This window comes from Felis catus, chromosome A1 (genome assembly GCF_018350175.1).
Source record: "Felis catus isolate Fca126 chromosome A1, F.catus_Fca126_mat1.0, whole genome shotgun sequence".
Taxonomy (NCBI): Eukaryota; Metazoa; Chordata; class Mammalia; order Carnivora; family Felidae; genus Felis; species Felis catus.
Genome location: NC_058368.1, coordinates 230,890,647 through 230,912,333, shown reverse-complemented (window position 1 = coordinate 230,912,333; position 21,687 = coordinate 230,890,647). Strand labels below are relative to the sequence as shown.

The window sequence follows — 21,687 nt, the reverse complement described above, 5'->3', positions numbered from 1 at the left end:
CATCTGTTTTGTTTCTTAAATCCACCTATGAACGACATTATAAGGTAATCTTTCTCTGATGTATTTCGCTTAGCATGATATACTCTAGTTCTATCTACGTGGTTGCAAACGGCAAGCTTTCATTCTTTTTGACGGCTGAGTAGTATTCCCCCCCCCCCCCCCCCCCCCCCCCCGTATACATATACGCACCACACCTTTATCATCCATCAGTCGATGGACACTGGGCTCTCTCCAGAGTTTGGATATTGTCGATAGTGCTGCTATAAATACTGGGGTGCACGTGCCTCTTCAAATCTGTATTTTAGACTTAGCAAACCAACGTAAGAATATGCTTTCCGGCAGCACAGAATACTACGTATCCATGTGTATTGATCAGTCGTCCAAGGTCTTTATGACACAAAACGCCCCCCGGAAATCTTCTTCCCTTCTCTGATACTAAAAAGGCTATAATCACCTGTAAGGACATATGGCAGCTGCCTGTGACAAGATAACCGAAGGCTGACCTCTCCCATGCTACCTAGCGGTGACATCTAGTTCCACGTGGCTCCTCTTCTGGCACGGACTGTGTTGCGGACTTTCATCAGGGTTGGCCAAAGGGCCCCTAGCTCTTTGTCTTTTTCCACCTACTATTAATAGAATCTCAAAACTGGTAAACGATTGTTCGTTACATTTGTCTAGTAGGAACGCTTTGTAAGCTCCTTGAGATGTGGTAGCTTAAACGAAAATTCACCAACGAGAAACCCCGGTAAGAGTCTGCTTACAAAGCTGTGTTCGCAAAAACACACATATTTTAAATTCCATTAGGGCTCCATGCACAGCATAACGTACACTTCCAAGATTCTATAAACTGTGATCGCGGCTTTGAGGATTTATTTAATCTGATGAGAATCATTCTGACAGATGTTGTTTTGAAGATGAGCATTACTTTCTCTCAGGAAACAGAGAGGGTGAAAAATATTGTTCCTGCCCTCCCCACATCCTCGGGCTTTTCCAATTTTTTAAAACCACACTTATCTAACTTAAAGGAATTGCAACCGAGGCGGAATTAGCAAGCAGGGATTAGCGCCCCAGAAACGGCTTCTTATGTATCGGCAGAAAACTCCAAAACTTCCTCACACCTGCCCTAAGCAGCTGCCAAATACGCACAGAGGTTTCCAAGGCTCACCTGTTCAGGACCACATCACAGTCTCGACAGGGTCCTCTGTCCTGAACTACAGATCTCATTATTTATTTCCTAAGTTTCCTTGATGAACAAGCTCCATGCTTCCTTGGCATCCCAGACGGGGGACGAGATGCCAGGAATACGCACGAGTGTCCCCGTGGAAGGCGGACGGCCCTCAGGACTGGGTTTTCTGGTCTCGTCTTTAAATAAAAGTCCCCAGGGGTGAGAAAACCATTCACGGTTTCAAAACGCTGCTAAAAAGCTAAAACAGCAATTATTGAAATAAATGGCCACATATTTAACTTAGCGCAACACATCCAAATGACAGTCCAACATGGGATCCATGGAAAAAGCGTCAAGATTACTTTACATTCTTCTTGTGTGTCTTAAGACCTCACGACCTGGACTGTCAGTACAGGCCCCGGGAGGCGTGACGTTTTCTGTCCACTCTGCTAGGAGAGACTCAGCCGCCCTGGGCGTTAGGGCCGGGAAGGAGGCGACCTGATCCAGCTTTCCTCCCCGTGGACGGCCACCCTGGCCCGCGCCCTCGCGTCTCTGCACGCGTGAGCCTGAGGGCCCTCGGGGAGGCCTCTGCACCATCTGGGGCTCCATCCACGACCAAGGCCTCTTCTGCGGGACAGGCCTTTGATGTTTGAGGAGGGCTTCCACAAGCCTCGGGGACACCCCCTTCCCAGGCTAAAGGCCAGGATTGTAAATTCCTTCACTGTCTGGGGCCCTCCCCCCACCTCCATTCCAGTGTGGTCTCTAGACCTTTGCCCAGAACCACACCGACACTCCAGATGCGCCCCAGCAGCCCAGGCCTCTGCAGGATGCCTACCGGGTCCAGGAACGTTGATGCTCCTCTTCCTCAAAGCTACGGAGAGCAGCGCAGCCCGGGGAAATGATTCTGGGCTCCCTGGCAAGGACCAAAACGCTAAGCTTCCCAGGACTGCTATCGGTAGGCAACATGGTGGGCGTGATTTGAATCCACTGCTCTGCAGCAACCCTGCTTTCCTAGCTGCTTACATGGGGTCCTTCCTCCTCCTCCCCCCTTTAATTCCGGGGAGCATCTGTTCTAGGTTTCTGTGAACGGCTGGTGATGTTCTATGCCTACGTGAGCGTTTGGTCTATGCCTCCCCAAGTGTGCTGGCAGAGATTAGGGTAGCTTGGTTGCTGCGTAGGAGCATTTTGGGATGGGGACACACACACACACACACACACACACACACACACAGTGATCAGTAGGACTGGGAATCCAGTCAAGTCACCCATCCCACCGCAAGTAGTCAAAATGGCGGCAAAGGCATTGCTGGAGAGTTCTATTTAACAGAATTATTTTCATGTTAGTGCTTTTGGTCTGGGTTCAAGGAAGGCCACTATGTTATCCTCTGCAAATATTTTCTCCTCTTCACTTAAATGCACTCTGAAAATATCAGAGGGAGATGTTTGTATACAGATGGGGTCATAAAAGCCTGTAGCGCGTTGTTTCTTAATTTTTCTAAGGGATGAGAATGATCTCAGATGCTAATAGCTACTATTTATTGACCACTTACCACGGGCCAGGCACTGAGTTAAGCGCTTTACATAGAATTACTGTATCTAACCCCTTCAAACTTGTGAGGCAGGAACTACCATGTCCCTTTTACAGGTGAAGGAATGATAAATTAGGTTAAGTAATTTGTCTGAAGGCTGCATGGCCAAGGACCGTGATGACACATGACGGGTTTTGTGACAGAAAAGACTTGGTAGAAAGTGATCTGAAATGCTCAGTACTGAGGCTACCAGCCTCTCCTCCACCCACAGCTCCTGGTCCCAGAACAGGAGACAAGGAAGACTGGCCGGGACGCTGGCAGTGGTCAGTGGTAACCCAGCACCATCCAGAAAAGGCTACATCAGGACCCAGGAGCGAGTCATCATGTGATACTCCTTCCTGGTACGAAAACAAGTGTGTGCCCAGAAGGGGATTTTCCCTAAAAATCTCCCGAACAGTCAGAGTTGTCTGGTGAGTCAGGGAGCAGTGCTTACATGAACACTCAGGCCCAGAAGGCTGTGTCAGAGTTTTGATTTCACTTTCCAATAAGCAGCTAACAGTTCTGTGAGAAGAGGCCTCCCCCGAGGACACACGACAGAAGCCACCCCCCCCCCCCAATTTAATCTGCGGGCTGCTCACAAGAGGCGCCGTGCTGCTCCCAGACCACAGAGACTTTCCGGGGTGCTGTGTGCGGTCAAAAGGGGAGGAAGAGGCAGGACCCACCCAAATGCAGCCCCGCAAATGGAAACACAGTGCACCTGACCGCAGATGACTGTGAGGGCTCCTCTGTGGCCCCAGGCGCTGCCATATCTCTCACATGCCTCAGCCTCTCGGCCACACTGACTGAGCCCCCTGGGGCCACAAAGCAGGGCTTTCCCCTCAGGGGGTGACCCAGCTCCAGAGGCCGGGTGCAGGCGCAGAAGCAGACATGGTGACCAGCTCTAGGACAGCGACGAACAGGGTGCTCTTCTTAGAGGAGGGGGGGTCATCACGGACCCCGACAAGGTGACATGTGAGCTGAGTCATGGGAAGGACACGACCTGTGTTCTCATGGAGTTTATGGAAAAGTATATCCCCATCTGGGGTGATACATATATTTCCCAGTAAATGGGAAACAAACCCTTCCTAGCCATTTTTTTTCTTGACATATCTTTCTGGCTTGGCGTTAATTTATTTGGGTTATTAATTTTCTAGACACCAAAATAATAATTAGCATGGCTGGGGACCAGAAGGAAACAGCTTACTTGACTGCATTTCTTTGTAATGTCATTCTTCAAAGATTGACAGTCAAGGTTGTTGGGCGGCCCACAGCACTCCCACAAGATGGCGCTGCTGGTCCTTTTGCTGGCTGTAGGGCCGCAAAGCTCTGCCGCGCTCCACACAGAGGACAGCTGAAGGCTGGATGTCCCCGGTGGGCAGGGGCACCTCAGGACAGGCGTGTCCCCCGTCTAAGGAACAGATGATTGTCCAGGGAGTCTGTCTAAAGGTAAATAAAACACGACTCAAGGGCTTTAAATAAAATTCTAAATCTAAGGAGAAATAATCTGGAACCCAGTTCCTTCCGGATTTGGTATGTGGAGTTTGTAGATCTTTTTTAAAGGGCCCGAGCAAAGGTACTTTTCTAGGAGAGAATGTCTGAGCCTGTGTTCAAACCTGTCTCCTAACACTTATTTTCAAGGAGACGACTGAGTCTCGGGGTCAGGAGTGGTGCCATGTCACCCCCTTGCTCACACCTACTGAGCATCTGACCTTGGGACAAATCCTTAGCCAGGCCTGATCCTCCTGAGTCCGTCCTAGAGACGCGTGGGGGTCCAGGTCTCTGAGGGCTTCTCAAACGACTTCTATCCAGATGACATTCCACCCACAGATACATGGCTCACTGTTGGCCCAGATGCCAGCACTTTAACCCCTGCTATTTAGAGAAGGCTGTCAGCCCAAGTCCTGAGTGTGCAGGATGAGTGTGGCGTAGACGTGAATGATGCGTTCTACAGACACTCAGGATCCACTGGGAAAGCTACTGATTGTTTCAACAGGACCTGGGAATCTTCATTTTCCCTCTAGACATGTATTTCCAGAAGCTACTCTAAGCTTAGTGCTCCCATCGTGTGACTGATGGATTTCCCTTCTTCTCTTTGTCTTTACCTCCTGTCCCTGTTCACTGGACACAGAGAAGGTCCATGCAGCAAGCATTCTAATTGTTAGCTCACATCTTATGGACTTAATGCACAGGGTCGTCCCGGCCAGAGGGGGTGTCTGCGTGCATCACAAGAATGGGTTGACCACATTGAATGAGGGAAACCACGCTTCCGGGCGGGGTGTGGGTGGGCTGCAGGGTGCCGGGCACCTGCACGCTTTAGAAAATCCACCTCATTCGGCCACTGCCTCTGTAGAAAGTTCAGGAAAGATGCAGAAGCACAGAGGAAAGTGTGCAATGGAGCGTTTGAGGACCCTGGCTTTGGAGACAAACGGCTCTGGCTTCAAGTCTCAGATCAGATGAGTAGCCTCTCTGGGCCTCAGGGTCCACTTGTGGAATGGGAACACCACCTCTTTCCCAGAATAGTTGACAGCTTAAATGGAATAATGTATACACTGGGCTTAGAATTATGTCTCCGCCAACAGAGTTACATTAAGTGGTAACAGATCCTGAATTAATTTCCAAAATAAAGACAGCCCACAAGGTGTTATTGTGTCTTCTAAATTGTAACTTAAAAATACTTTTCCTTTCTTTCTCTCTCACTCCCTTCCTTCCTCTCTCCTCCCTCCCTCTCTCTTGACTACAGAATTCCAGAGTTTCTTAGAGCTTCTTTGAAGAATGCCAGGGTTTCCATCTTGTTTTCTCACTCCTTGTTCTGAGCTCATACGGTCACACTGGGGTAGGAAGGGAGGGTTTTTTACAGAGAGAAAAGGTCCCTTACTGCCAGATTCCTGTATTATTCAAAGGCATGGGGGGGAAAAAAAGACTGCCTCCTTTATGTTGCTAAACGTTCCAGGGAAGATACCTTTTTAGGAAGAATGTAGATTATCATTAAAGACAAGGGCTTAGGGGCGCCTGGGTGGTGCAGTCGGTTAAGCGTCCGACTTCAGCCAGGTCACGATCTCGCGGTCCGTGAGTTCGAGCCCCGCGTCGGGCTCTGGGCTGATGGCTCAGAGCCTGGGGCCTGTTTCCGATTCTGTGTCTCCCTCTCTCTCTGCCCCTCCCCCGTTCATGCTCTGTCTCTCTCTGTCCCAAAAATAAATAAAACGTTGAAGAAAAAAAAAAAAAGACAAGGGCTAAGTTTAAAAAAGAAAAAAACAACAACAACAACAAAAACCAATCTGTGTGTTGTATCACGTGGCAATGTAGGAGATGCTGGGGAAAAAGCTTGCCTGTTGGTTGAAGTTCCAAAGCTACACCGTTGGAAGATGTTTGCTGTAGGTGGGTGGCCCCTTGAGAAGCTAAATCAAGGAATATTTTGGTGATACTTGCAAAGGCTCCTCGGTGCCGCCTGGGAAGTTGCTGTTCGTAAGTTCTTGTTCTGCAGTCCACTCACTCCTTACAACAGGGAAATGCTCTTTTCTCCGGCTTAGTTTGTATAATTATCAGACAATCTGTGTAACTATCATATTTACGCGTCAAATTTTTTAAACGGTACTTCATTTCCGTTAAGTAGCATTGACACTTAAAAGCTATTCCATCTTTGGTTCTGAGCACATCCATGTTTTGGGGTCAGACTCTTGAAGTTCAATTGCAGGGAATGCCGGTGAATAAATAGTTCGTGCTGAGTGGGTGGGTGCTAAAATCAAAGTATTTACTGTCTGTGTTCTGGAATCAGATCCAGTCGGCTGTTCAAGGTCATGGGTCACGTTTACAATTCTGTGATTTGGGGAGGAGGGTGTCCATAGTTCCAAGTATGTATTTTCTCTAGCTGTTACAGCTTTAAGTAGGAAAGGGATTGTGTAAGTAGGAAAAAATCTGACAAGTGTTAACAGAATTCCCATTAGGATGATGTACAAACTGACATTGTATCAAATACAGACACCAAGAATCTCACGTGGTCTCGGTCCACTTCCAGCTCCAGGAGAACAGGTGGCTGGCCTGAAACGGGACCAGCCAGCGTGAAGATGTTTTTTCGGGAAAACCCGACAAGAAAAAAGGAGAGATGCCCGATTTCACTTGCTCTCAGGAGACTTTCGACCACGGGAGCTTTGCATCAAGCAAAAGTCAAAACATGGCCTGGGAGGACTGAACACGGCTTAGGTTAAAGTCAAGTACACGGGATGATGGACAAGAGCTTTCGGATTTCTCTCTTGCTGGATTCGCCTGTAATTATATCCTTAATCCACCCTCCAAAGTCCTGGCAGGGAGGGATTTGGTGAGCTGACAGCAGCAGCAGGAGCCCAGCCAGCCGGGCAGGACACAACACGCTGCTGCCTTCGAAGGTCCCCGGATTGCAAACTCAGCTGCTTCCTGACTGAAAACACTAGCTCCTGGACCCTCCTCGGGTCACGCCGCACCCTCATGCTTTTTCAGCAATTAACAGAAATAGAGGAGCAAAGTCAAGCACCCAGAAATCGAAACCCACCTCTAACTCTGCTTGCTTTTACAAACCAGTTAGTGAGTTACGAGGACTTGCGTTCAATCCAAGAGCCCTGCCCTCCCGCACCTATTTAGAACAGAGGCTCCGGAATATCCAAATAGCGCGCGAGCATGACGGGGACAGGCCGTGGTGTGGACTAATGTCTAAGTCACTTACGCTGGTGAGAAAAGCACTCCGGGCACTGACTAACGTCTTCCTTCACTCCCTGACACTGAACGGTCCTGCTGCTCTGATCCCGGTGACCAGCTCACTCCCTGGGTAAATTAATATAGTCAGGACCCTAAGGTTTATTTGTGGTTTGTCTGTTGGTATCAGTTGTTTATTCATTCAAGAGACATACGTCTAAAAGTACCAAGCACGCCTCAAAATCGGGCAGCGTTGGAGTTTCATCTGACGCACTTCCTGCTTCCTGCTGTTCAGCAGCTCGAGGGACACCGGGCTCGCCCCCACTGCTCGTCACCGTCTCTTCTCCTCCACTAGCGAGTGTTTGGTGATCATCCGTTGTCTGGGACTCTGCAGTGGGTGGAGGTGGAAGCCATCAGAGAGCTGGACCCAGGGCCCCTCGAATGTCATCAAGGGGGGACTCCTGTGAGGTTTCCCAGAAGCGGAAAACAGGTCATCATGATTTTCTAGACACGGGTCATTCCTGTTTCAGTGTGGCCAGTCTCCGTAGCGACCATAAGAAAACCGAGCATATCCTTGTCTTCACCCACAGGAAGGACTTCCACGGGCCGATTCTCCGTCAAGGATGCAAAGTCCCCCAGGGCTGCTCCTGGGGACCCGGGGAACCAGAGCATCTCCCTGCACTTGGTGAATAAGGACCTCAGGTGGAGGAGGAAAGAACAGAAGCACGGGGTAAAGCAAGCGTCCGACACATGGTGCCCTGGACCCCATGCCCGAGGCTCTCGTTACCACTTCCTCCTTCCAAGTGCTCCCTTTAGGCATCTGCTACCTTTCTTTCCATGGGGACAGCCAGAAACCTGCTTTTGCCACCAAAGAAGCATTCGACGTGCCTTGTATGAAAAAGTGAAGCAGATAACAGAATGGTGAGGCAGTTCCGTGGCGCTGAAAAGGAGAACGGGGCCGCCAGACAGAAAACGGGCATTGTGACAGCCAGGTGGCAGCAGACACTTGAGACTCAGTTTCCTCACCCGAAATAAGGAACTAATAACTCCTCTGGAGCTCAGGGGAATTTGGGGAAGATCAAGTGAGCTCCATGTGGTAAGGGAGGCTGCACATAAAAGCAGTGACTCAAGGAGAGAACCATTATTAGATTCGTGGGTAAACTGAAGATATATCGAGGCCACATTAGAGAGGGGAGGGAGGACAGGGTGATGGCTATCATATGCAGAGAAGTCAGAGCAGAGAAGCACATCCTTGTGCCTGGAGGACAGCTCCCGGCACCCTTAGGCAATGCTTGGGGACCACGGTGTGGATGTTGCCAGGTGGGGAGAGGACTGAACCAGCAATGACCTGGAGGCCAAGGAGAGACTGTCCCGAGGCCACGGTCATACAAAGTGAGGCTCAGGCTGAGGGAGTGAGGGAAAGTGTAAGAACAGCAAGGTTATAGTTCAGAGTGTAAGAACTCACTCCTCTGAACTTCACAGCAGTGAATCACAATAAATGTAAATGAGCTAAAATGTGATGCAAACAAGGTTGGGACACCTGCTGGGCCTGCAGGAAGAGGCATTTGTTAGGGTTGGGAGAGGTGGACCTTTCAGTTGAAGAGTTGGTTCGGGCTGTGGAGCTCGACCCGACACAGCTGAGGTCTAGGACAGTGCAGATGCCAGTGGCATTGGGGGGTCTGCACACGGGGATCTCTGCATGCCACCAACATGCCTGGGCCCCTGCATCGAATAAGCATTTTCTGGGAAACCACTGGTGCCAGCCACAGGGCTGGGTACTGAGGACACAAATGGGGCCTGCCCTCCTGGAGCCTAACTGCATGAGGGCCCTGGGCTCCCCAGGGTGGACTGGAACTCAACACAGACCTAACCTACTTGCCAGTGAACCCAGGGCCCTTGTTTCTCTAGGTCACATGCTCTAGATAAGATAACCCAATTTTGCTTTGCATTTTGTTAATCAAAACCAGAATACACTGCCTGACAAATGAGAGTCCTCATGTGGGCAGTGGGAGAGAATATTCTCTTCTAGAAACTCTGTGGGTCCTGGAGGAGGGGGTGTAAACCCCTGTGTTTGCACTGTTCCATAGCCTTAGGTAGGCATCTGATGATCAAGCTGTCACCTAGGAAACCAGAGGGACAGACCACAAGGAAAGGTGCTGCCCGGGAGGAACTGGGAAAGGTGAGGGGCAGGGCGCCTGTGGGGGTGAGGCAGGGACTGGGGCATCCACTCACTTTGAGGCTTTTCCTAAGGAAACAAAGGAGATACGTAAACAAAGCACCCAGATCAAAGTCATTTGCATCGATGCTGCCTGTTTCACAAAGGCAGCCGGAATGGGAGCATTTGCTTGGAGCGCTGTCTTAAGGAACTAAGTTCTATCAGGTACAAAGGACCCTAAAGGGGAGCTCTTCTTAAGCTCAAGATGCAATTTGTGCTTTTCCTCGGCATTTGCCTCAAAAAAGTGCTGATCTGACTAGAAAGGAAAAGACAGCATCTTTATGGTGCAGTAACACGGCTGGGAGAGAGTCTTAAACCACTCTCGGTGACATCCGTACAAACATTTTCTGCAATGCAGTCTTCAAAAATGATACAAAGGCAGATGGCATGTTTGTCTTCCTATATTTTCTAGGAAAAAGAAGCAGCTAAGCCCTGCTGCGTCCTCCTTGACCGGTGGAGGGGACGCAGAATCAGCCTCAGCTGTCCCTGGGGTGGTCATGCGTCCCTGATTCCTGGGGCTGCTGGCCCGGCCTCGGTCTTGGCATAATTACTAGCCACACCACCTTTCACCCTCAAACCATACCGGTCTAAACATGTTGCACGGTCACTCCAAGCCAAGATGCAGAATTCTAGAATGAGCCTTAACATTCCCGGGGCTTTTAGGAATTTCATTGTGCATGGAAGAAATGTTAATGTCCCCTCTGGTCTATTAACACTGAGTCAGCTGGGAAACACCTGCTCGAAGGCCAGCTAACATGCTATCTTTCCAATGCCTTCCCCGATCTGCCGGCCTGTGTGGATTCTTTCCCAGCTGTGTTCCCGCAAAAACTTCCCACTTATCCGTGCAGCGTAGACTTTTGCACAACGAGTTCCCCTTGAAGGTCAAGGACGGTGGTGACAATCTGTTGTTCCGAAGCACTGCAGCGTCTGGTGTAGACAGAGCTTCAACAAACGCGGCCAATGCCGCGTGAGCACGGCTGGCCCAGGCTGCAGCAAAGGCGGGATCGAATTACCCCAGGGGATTAATTGGGGATGTTTGTTGCCCACGTCTTGGAAATGCAGGCGACTCCTTGTGTATGGAGGGCCTCAGAGGTTTGCAAGGGAGCCATCAGAGATCAGGTGGATTTATTTTTGTTACCTACTGACCAGCTGGTGATGGGGAGGGAACCTGGGGTTCCTGACTTAGTAAACGGCTTGAATTAGTGAGAAAGGGCTGAGACTAAGAGGCCCTTCTTCAGATCACCTCACGTCAAACTTCCATCGGTTGGATCTTGAAGGACATGGATGCTAGGGGCAGAAAAAGGAGAAGGAAGGGTACATCCTTCTTCAAACCATTCTCAAGAGTCTGAATTAAGACATTTAACAGGAAAAACCCATTGTCTTTCTATATGGCAATTCCTGGCAGGTGCCAACAAGGGCTGGATTTCTTAGCAGGACTCTTCCCGTATTTCCCCAAAAATCTAGAATGGGTCAAAAGTACAGGTAACCAGACTGAGGTCCTGGCTCAAAGGCAGCCAACCTTGTAAAGAAACCGGCGTCTTTTTTTATGAAATGCGACTTCACCCATGACAAAAGTCCAGTTCCATGCAAAAGGGACTGTAGCGTCCAAACCATCTTCTCAGGAGCCTGGAGAAGATCAAAATGTGCAGCCTCTGTCACCACCCGTCCCCTCAACGCAGACAGTCTTACAGGCTTTGCCTCTTCAGCTGGATTCTCAAATGCCCGAAGGACCCAGGTCTTCATTTGGAAACTTCTTCCTTACCTACGGCCATCTCCTAACAATGGTTGCTCATCTCAAGTACATGTTAGGACACACGGCCGGCTGCTGTGGACTCGACTCCCTGTTGTCACCAAGCACTGAAGAACATGAGTGAGGGCCAGTGCCAAGCCAGAGCGGTCACTTATGTGGACACAGAGAGGCTTTTTCCCCCTCAGAAACAGTATTAATGATGCCGAGGTGCCCGTAGTGTCTCACAATCCACGGAACCAAGGGCAGGACACGAAATGCCAGTGAGGGGAGTCTCGGGACTGAGACTGGCTGGCTGGTTTCTGCAGCCCCCGGGTGCGGGCAAACGCCTGACTCCACGTGGACAGGTCGCTTTGCTGTGTCAGGTACTCTACGCTTAGGAGCAGTTGTGTGGGATTCTGTTTTAGCATTCTGGAAGCATCACCGAGGCAGGAGCCCGATGACGTGAGCTCTAAAAGGCCTCTTTTCCCTAACAATTAAAAGAAATATACGAAAGGATCCAGAAGGGATGAGTCAGTTATTAAACTATTAAGAAGTGGCTATAAATGTGCAGTGTCGATTCAGTAATTTACAGCAGACCGGTGCAACAAGATTTCTAAGGCTCACGGAACACTGCTGGCTTCTGGCGGTAGCTGGCTTCCTGGGGTGTGAGCCAACTGCTTCTTTACTGAACAGCCTGGGCGAGGGGGTATCAGGGAGCCTTCTCCCTGGCGGCCTCCCAAAGGGCCCTGATGGAGGGAGAGAGCGGGTCCGTGGTGGGACTGTGCCTTCACCTCCCCCAACCCGGTCCAGAGCCTGGCACCCCCGCCTTGTCTGTGGCCTCAAGAGGGAAGCAACGGGAGGGGGCGGGGAGGCGTCTCGCCAGGCGCCACGACAGTGCTGAGCGTTCTTCACGGGGCGGCGGCCCGTGACCTTGATCCACAACAGCGCGGCCTGCTCCTCAAACCCTCTGCCGGCGTGGGTGCCATTCGCTTCACCGGTGCCTCAGTTTCCATTATAGCCCCTGACCTCCTACCTGGAACCCGCGGGGCCAGACGGGTTTCAAACTTCAGATTTTTTTTTTCAAAATGTTTAAAGACAACATGTTACATCAATCATGTATGATGAACACCCCCACAGGGGTCCTGGGGCAACACCCCATATTTAAACTCATTCATATCTTCTACAGCAAAACGTATGGATATTGCACCAAGTATGGAAATTAGCCGGGAAAGGACCATAAGCAGCCTCACACCAGTTCAGTTTTTGCCACCGTGTGAGTTTCGGCACGAAGACGTAAAACCTTCGCAGTTTCCCGAGGCCTCCGGACTGAGCATTCTGCTTGTCCCGGGGACATGTGGGCACTTTCCGATTACGCCTTCCTAAGCGGCTCCGGCTACCACTCCCTCCGGCACCGACAGACAGAACTGGATTTGGAAGACACAGGAGGGCATAGCCGTCAAGGGGGAAAGAGCAGCCTCCGCTTCACTCACTCTGGGATTACCCGGGGAGGCTGTGGTCGGGTCTATGCATGTATCTATCCAGAGTCAGCACGGTTCACGCATGTAAGCAAAACCTGGGCAAGGCAGAAGAAAACCGATGCAGCCAGAATTTCTCCCCAGTGGTCAGCTCCACCACCGCCTCTCCTGGCGGAGACGACGGACGGCACACGAACACCCCGTCTTACCTCTGCAGGCCTTTTGCTGATCTCCGGAGCCTGTCTGCCCAGGTTCCAGGGCCCTCCGCTGCGAGGTGTGCAGGGTGGGTGGCACACGGGTAGCCCTGGCCTCCTTTTATACAAGGAAGCAGCTGACTGGGAGAGGTGGCCACGTCCCCCGTGGCCTGGGGGCTGGCTGGGAGGAGGCGGGGCCGGGACAAGAACCCGGGTCCTCAGATTCTCCGGCAAACTGCTCTCCTGCCACCCGCCACACGCGCTGTGGCCCCACATCTGTTCGGCCCATCTCCAGTCTTGCAACGTGATTTGCGTGATCTTGGTCAACTGAGTCTTTGGCAACACCGCTCCTCCTGTATCCCCTTCGTGGGTCAGGCACTAGGACCCGGAGCCAACTAAGGAAACCAGATTAACTTCACTGAACCCATGTTTCCCAAATGCATTTTTTAAAAAAAATTTTTTTTTCAACGTTTATTTATTTTTGGGACAGAGAGAGACAGAGCATGAACGGGGGAGGGGCAGAGAGAGAGGGAGACACAGAATCGGAAACAGGCTCTAGGCTCTGAGCCATCAGCCCAGAGCCCGACGCGGGGCTCGAACTCACGGACCGCGAGATCGTGACCTGGCTGAAGTCGGACGCTTAACCGACTGCGCCACCCAGGCGCCCCCCAAATGCATTTGAATCTGGAACCCTTTGGGGCAGAAGTCCCCATCAGCATCGACACACTCTGGGACGCTGATTAAAGGCAAGTTCGACTGTTGAATTTATGCTTTTATGTAGAGTTGAGAGCAGCGTATCCATCTGGAAAGTGCTTTACCTCAAAGGCTGAAAGAGAACCCACCATGATTATCAGGAGACCCTGTCTAAGAGTCCATTTCTCCCGCCTCCTTGTCTTCCTCCTCCACCACCACCGCGGGGCCCCCTCCCGCCACGCACTGTGCCATCACCGGACGGACGGACGAGCCTGAGAATGTTCTACTGCTGTGTGTCTGGCTCTGATGCCCAGCGCCTAGTCTTTGTGGTGGAACAGGAGCGGCCCCTCCAGGCCGGACGCCCCCCTCACGGGCAGGCACTGTCTGCAAATCCTGCTGGGTAACAGGAAGCAGGGGAACTCGACTTTGGTCTAAGACACTGTCTGCTCTCCTCCAATTTTCCTTTCCAACTCAGTACAACCTTTTACGAGCGAGGTGGTGGGAGGGCAGGTTTAAAAGTAAGGTCAAGTCAATGCCTTTGCACGCTGCTTTTCTTCTGGAATTATTGAAGGTATGTGTGTGTTGGGAAATTCTAAATCCTTGGTCAAGCGGCACCAAGGTCGAAGATCAGTTTCACGAGCCGTAACAAAGTGACATTCATTTGGGCAATTACTGCCCCTGAAATCGTGTGAGATCCCCAGAAACAAAGCATTTCTCAAACACGTGTGATCAGGTGGGACGAGAAAGTAGCCACAGTCATCTCCAAATTCTGGCCTGGGAGAGTGAGCTTAGCTCAGCACCGGCAATTATATCAAACGGTGCAACGCTGAAAAGATGCCCTAACACCCGATTGGGCTGCGGTGTCCGGGAACAGCACTGGCCACCTGCCTCCGGTCTGACTTCGTACGTGGAATGCGTCACACAGTGGGGACAGGCAAAGGCGTCCTTCTGAACACACTGGGCCTTAAATATTCTATAAACACCACAGCTATCCGTTTACAGAGTCTTAGGATTTACTTTCAGTTCCAGGTTTTTGACTGTAAAATAACAGAGATAAAGAGACATAATGGAATACGACTAACGAGAGCTAATATTTCTCTCCTATTCTGTGCCAGGAGCTGTTCTAGGTGCCGCAGACACATGACTTATGTAATCTTCACAACAGCCTGCTCAGGGAAGTGCTATCATCACTCACAATCTACGGACGAGGACACCCAGGCCCAGGGAAGTTTAGTAAGCTGCCCAGGCTTACAGCCAGTAAGAGGCGGAGCCAGGCAGGATCCATGGTCATGAACCTGGCCCCTAACAGCAGCCAGTGTTTTCCAAAGTCCAGACCTGAAGCTACCCCAAGACCTTTTGTGGCTATAGCACAATTGTATGAATTCACCCAAATGTCGCTGGCTTTTAAGGAAATCAGACGGACTGGTTAAGACTAACTTTACAAATCAATGCCTAGGCAGATAAGAAACGTCTGTTCTAGGAAGAATTTCGTTTTTGTTTTTGTTTTAAGTTTATTTATTTTGAGAGAAAGTGCAAGTGAAGGGGGGCAGAGAGAGAGGGAGACAGAGAATCCCAGGCAGGCTCCACACTGTCAGATTTGGGGCTGGAACCCACGAACTGTGAGATCAGGACCCGAGCTGAAGTCAGATGCTTAACTGACTGAGCCACCCAGGCACCCTGTAGGAAGAATTTCTTTTAATGGTTTGTGAGACAAAACTATCATGGAATTTTATGAAGAACACACCTTTACTAACTTGAGAACAGCTAAGGTCATGAAATGATTTAAAAATTTTTAAAATGTTTTTAATTTATTTTTTAAACAGAGCATGAGCAGGGGAGGGGCAGAGACAGAGGGAGACACAGAATCCGAAGCAGGCTCCAGGCTCTGAGCTGTCAGCACAGAGCCTGACGTGGGGCTCGAACTCACGGACTGCGAGATCAGGACCTGAGCCAAAGTCGGACGCTTAACCGACTCAAACCACCCAGGCACCCCAGGTCATGAAATGATTTAAAGTAAAGACATTAACTTGCATAGCAGACGTGGCCAGATGTGTGCCTGTCAAGCCTACACTGCAGGTCAGAGAGCAGGTGGAGGGGAAAGCAGGTCAGCCCCTGTCACTAAGAGGTCCAGGTGTCAGGGAATCCCCATGCACGTAGAGTATTCTGGTCTTTCCTCAGGAACAGTGCAAACCACCGCTGTCTTCCCCTGACCGCGTAACCTTGGCCAAGTGATTTCTCCTTTCCTGATCGGCATCCCCACAACTGTTAAGACACAAGGGGGCAGGCCAAGTCCCAAACCCACACGGAGAAGTCGTAGGGGGTCGGCTTTAAAGAGAAGCCAGCCATCCGCCTCCAAGGCACTGTGCTAGGCTGCACACACCTGAGGCAGCTGGGGGCCGGTGGGGACCAAGTGGTGGGAGATTGACGGGAGGCCTACATTTAGGCAAACAGCTTGTACTGGGAGGGACGAGACGCTACAGGAGTAGGTACAGCAGGGGCGTCAGGTGCAAGAGCCCGATGTTTCCGCTGGGCTCCAGAAGACCGGCACTTAGCTGAGCGAGGCACCAGACCCCAGGTGGGCGGGGGACCAGGGAGAGGGGGTTGGGGATGGCTCTGTCTTCTCAACGGCAGCACGCTGGGTTGTACCAATTTACAGTTCATTAAAAAAAATTTTTTTTAAGGTCTGTTTTTGAGGGAAAGAGGGAGAGCAGGGGAGGGGCAGAGAGGGGGTGGGTGGGACACAGAATCTGAAGCAGGCTCTGCGCTGTCAGCACAGAGCCCGATGTGGGGCTCAAACCCAAGAGCTGCGAGATCATGACCTGAGCCGAAGTTGGATGCTTAACCGACTCAGCCACCCTGGTGACCCTATAATAATTTACGGTTCAATATTCAAAATACTTTGCAATATGGCAGCCAGCACTGATCCAAAGGTGGACGCTGGGGGCACCAACCCCCCGAGTCCAGTTCCAGAGTAAATTGTCCACCAGTCGCCCACTTTGGTGCCTGGCCCTTGTGCAGTCATTGCCCCCTTAGGTGCCCAAACTCTTCTTTGGTCCGAAGCACACGAATCAACCTTTCACAGGGCCAAGGAATCCCACTGACGGTGCAAACTCAGCGTTGCTGGAGCTCATTTACCGGGTGGGTTACAGTGCACGGTGCTGCAAAGCCCGGAGAGGACAAGGGGACAGGGGGCCAAAGCAGGACACTAAGGAAGACAAGTTTCATCTTAAGTCAGGCATGCTTTTCGACTCTGCCATTGCTTAAGCTATTTTCTCAAAGATCTGTCCTGCATTTTGACCATGACCCACAATAAAAAACTTGGGTCTTTTAACACTGTGACCCTGTGCATGCAGACAGACCCACATACATACATGAAACACATGGTCTGACTCCTACAGCCTGGAATGCACTCTGATATTTTCTGTTTCATCCTATTTTATTAAAAGAAGGCGGGGGGGGGGGGGACGCCTGGGTGGCTCAGTTGGTTAAGCATCAGACTTTGGCTCAGGTTATGATCTCACAGCTCGTGGTTCAAGCCCCACGTCGGGCTCTGTGCTGACAGTTCAGAGTCTGGATCCTGTTTCAGATTCTGTCTCTCTCTCTCTCTTAAAAATAAATAATAAACATGAAAAGAAATACTGGTCTCCACCCACTGACCTGACTTCATGACCCACCATGGGCCACAACCCACAGTTTGGAAAACACAGTCTTCTCTGACGAAATGCACTAAAAGAAACCCTCCCAAACTTCCATTTGCTGCTCACAGGTGCTGTCACAGGGGTGGTTTCTTCTAAGGTGGCTGCACAGACAGGCCACATAAACGAGATGGTAGGAAGAATATTAACCCCTTAAAGAAGAAAGGTTTGGGGGAGAAACCCAAAACACCCGACATGAAAATTTATACACAAATAACTGATATGTTTGTTATACAGAAGTCTTACTTATGCATTAAATCATGCACCCCCTAGGAGGAATCTGCTGGAAGCACTGTAATTAGACAAGTCCGAGTTACAGTATGATCATGAAAGCAACAATACCCTATTTTTTAATAAATATTTTATAATTTGGAATTTAAAAAAGTCTATCACACAACCATTTGGTAGAATTAATACAGATTGGTGAAGTTCTACTGCATGAGTTTGTAAGTGTTTAGATTTGCTGTTCAGAAGTACCCACACTGCTATGAAAAGCCAGGCAGACGACGTGGGAGAGCAGATAACAAAAGCCCAATGTCATGTGATCCCACCACAGTTTAGTTAAGAGAGTATAACTGTTTTTTGTTGTGGTGGTTTTATTTCTATTTATTTATTTATTTATTTATTTATTTATTTATTTATTTTTTAACTTTTATTTATTTTTGAGAGACAAAGAGAGACACAGCAGGAGCAGAGGAGGGGCGGGGAGGGAGAGGGAGACACAGAATCTGAAGCAGGCTCCAGGCTCTGAGCTGTCAGCACAGAGTCCGACGCGGGTCTCGAACCCATGAGCCGTGAGATCATGACCTGAGCTGAAGTCAAGACGCTTAAGTGACCGAGCCACACAGTTGCCCCAAGATGGTGTAACTGTCGCTCTAGGTTTAAGACCCAAACTGAATGTACTTTCGGAGAGGAATGAGGTAAACAGGTGACATGTTAAAGAAATTCCACCTCCGGAGAAGGAGAAGGTCTCATAGCCCAGCCTGCTGCCCAGCTGTCTTCATAAACCTCCCCCCGCACAGGGCACAGGGCTGCACGTGGGGTTGTGTGGCTCTCTCGGGCCAGGTCGCAGGCTGAGGGGCCCTGGGAGGGTCTCTCCACAGGAGACCACAGGAGGACACCTGCCTGGCGTCTCTGACCACGGGACTTGTTATCAGTACTTTCTAGGACCCGCGTGCCAGGAAGCAGGCTGCGAGAAATGCTGCACGAGGAACGTGCTCACGGCTCACACTGGCATGGGAAAAGCGGTCGATGCAAAATCAGCTGACATTTAGCGACTTGTCATGTTCCCAGGTGAGGCCCTCAAAAGAGCTGAGCGGTCGTCTCTAAACACGGTTTGCAGGTGTTTTGCCTGTATTCCTTCAGCGGTGGTTGGACGTGTGGTCCTTCCAGGCAGTATCGGTGCACCTGGGGGTTGGCCGGAGCTGCACGTCCTCGGGCCCCTCAGAACCTCCTCAGTCAGAAACCCCAGTGTCTCACCCACCCCCATGGGACGCTGACACGACTCAAGGCTGAGAACCAGGCTGTGCTCTGAGCGGGGGAGGGCAGCACCGAGTTTCTACTCCCCCCACCTTCAGAAACACGTTAGGGAAACTTCACTACCGGTGCTGAGGCAATTCAGTTTTTAATCTGGAAACAGTTTTTAATCTGCATTCACACACACACACACACACACACACACATTGTAAACACTATCTCCCCGCCCCAACCAGGCCCATCTAGAACATTTCCTCCCTGAGGTCTCAGGGGGGACAGAGCACCCTGGGATCTCCCGGCTGCTATTGGCCACGTGGGAGCTCCGCCAGCCTCTATCGCATTAAACCCTCCGCAAAATCCTCTGAACAAAGTATTACTGCCCCATCTCCAAAATGGGAGACTGAGGCTCAGGGCGTCACGGGGACGTGGCGAAAGCCACAGGGTGACCCTGGCAGAACCAGGTTTAACCCCATCCGTCATCCTGAGCTCACCTCACGGCACCAAGATGCCTCCGGGAAACCTGTCCCCAGAGCCACAACACAGATAAAACACTGAGTCACGGAGGTCTGCTAAGGGGTTTACAGGTGACAGAAGGTTCTTGGTGAGATCAGGTCGACTTTTTTATCAGGTCTTGAAGCCTAGTGCAGGGGGTGGGGGGGATGTCCAGAGAGTGAGGAGGGGAGAGCAAAGCAAGACCACAACCTAGTAGTAGACACAATGGGAGGTGCAGGTGTGGGGAACACAGCTGGGGAAGGTCACATCAGGAGACACCTCGAGTGAGGACCGTGCACGGTCTTCTGGAGGTGATGGGGAGCCCCTCACCTTGTAGAGCTCTGCACCTGGCCGTGAGAGGCACGGGCAGACGGTGCCCTCCCACTCGGCCTGTGGTGTGGCCCAGGGGAAAACGCCCCGGTTCAGCTCAGACCCAGGCTTAGAACCCAGACTCAGTCATCCTTCTGCACCGACTCAACCTGTCCCAGCCTGAGTCCCTCCCAGGGACTGCCTGCGGTGTGTCCATGCTTTCAGGGCTGGCCTTGCCCTCAGGGCTTCGCCACAGGCCTACCCCCGAGCCCAGCACACGCGGAGTATTCTAAGGAGGGGAGAGAGAGATTTTAAAAACACAACTTCCATACTCTGTGGCCTTTCCCCAGGCAGGGAAGCCGAGGCCCAAGCAAGGGTGCACGGGGGCAGGGAAGAGAAGCTTCTGGTATTTGCTAGGCAGCCTTCAGGGCCAGGGACGGGGGAATGCGCAGGTGGCCAAGGCCTGGCTCTCCTCAGGGGGAGCTCTCACCGTCTGGGGGCTCAGACAGTGGAGGTGGGGCAGAGACGGGCTGAGGGGGACAGTCACCTCAGGAAGTAGAAGGTGAGCTGGACGGGGCCCTGCCATGAAATCTGGAGTGAGTCAAGTAGGGTAGGTTGTGTGATTTTTTTCTAGAAACATCCAGACTCTTGCTTCTGGGCACAGAGGGTGCAGTGGGCACAGGACTGGAGGTGCACACAGCGTGCTGTGTGTGTTCGTGCTGGGGGGTGGCTGCAAGAGCCCCTCCATCTTGGGCTTAAAGTGCAAGGTGGGACGAAAGAGAAGCAGGTACGGAGGGACGGACAGATGGCACTTAGTTTGTCTTGGGCAGGGCAGGTGGCAAGGGCTAGAGAGCTGGGTACAGGGTTAGCTGTAGACGCACGGTCTGAAACACCGTGCTCACCCTGGGAGCACGTCGGACGAGGAAAGAAGGGACAGAGGAAAAAATGCGATGTAGCTAATAAAATCACAACTGAGAGCCTTAATTTAAACATGAGTGAATGCAAAACTTAACCTCTTGGAAGTGTTTGAAATTGTCAAATGTGACATAAACCCTGCCAGGGGTCCACGCTTCCCGGTTTGGGAATGAGGGAGAGGGAAGGCTCGTACTCTCCTGTTCGCTTAGAGGGAGAGGTTAAGGGCAGGCAGACCTAGGGGTCGGCGCGGCCAACAGTTACCTGCGGCCCCCAGCCGCCTGACTGCACGGTCGCCCACCCAGCTTGGGCCTGAAGCTCTTCTCTTTAGAAACCGGGGCTCTGGCAGATGCACTTGGCCTTGTCTAGTGTCATTCATACCCTGGGAGGGCTGCGCTGGCCACACTTTCTTACTCTCGGCATTTAAAATCCTCAGGACCCCTAAGGCACTTTCTCTTCTGCTTCGCTCTTGGTGCCTCTCCGTGCTCTGCCCGACAAGGGCTGTGCCCCGTCCTCCGGATTAGCCCATCACTAGCTGATTTAGGGTGAGGTACCTCTTTCCGTCCTTCTCACGCCGCCCTCCGAGTGGGGCCTCGAGCCCCGCGGTGGTGCGTAAGTGATCTAGGGCATGACACTCCCTTAAAGAGAAGACAATCTCAGGGAAACAGAGAACACAGGCAGCCGGGAAGGCCTCAGCAGGTGATGACCCCATGCTAAGGGAGGGGCTGTTACAGGCAGCACGGTGGCCCCCAGGCCTAACCCCCAGGACCTCAGAATGTGACCGTAGCTGGAGACAGGGTCTTTCAAGAGATCATTTAGTTAAAATGAGGTCATCAGGGTGGGTCCCAATCCACTATGAGAGGTGACCTTATAAGAAGAGAGAATTTGGACACAGACACGCACAGAGGGAACCAGGCGAAGACACGGCCGGGAGACAGCCATCCACAAGCCAAGGAGAGAGGCCTCAGAAGACTCCAATACCGCCAGCACCTTGATCTTGGACTTCCAGCCTCCACGACTGCCAGGAAGCACATTTCTGTTGTTTACACCGCCCAGTCTATGACTCTGTGAGGGCCTGAGCCGACTGACGCAGAGGGACGTC

General features: G+C 51.4%; 1 protein-coding gene across 1 annotated transcript in view; it reads right to left on the bottom strand.

Annotated features, from left to right (window-relative positions):
- Positions 1 to 21,687, bottom strand: part of LOC101090169 (death associated protein) — a 62,758-nt gene that overhangs the window by 7,991 nt on the left and 33,080 nt on the right. The window lies entirely within an intron of this gene.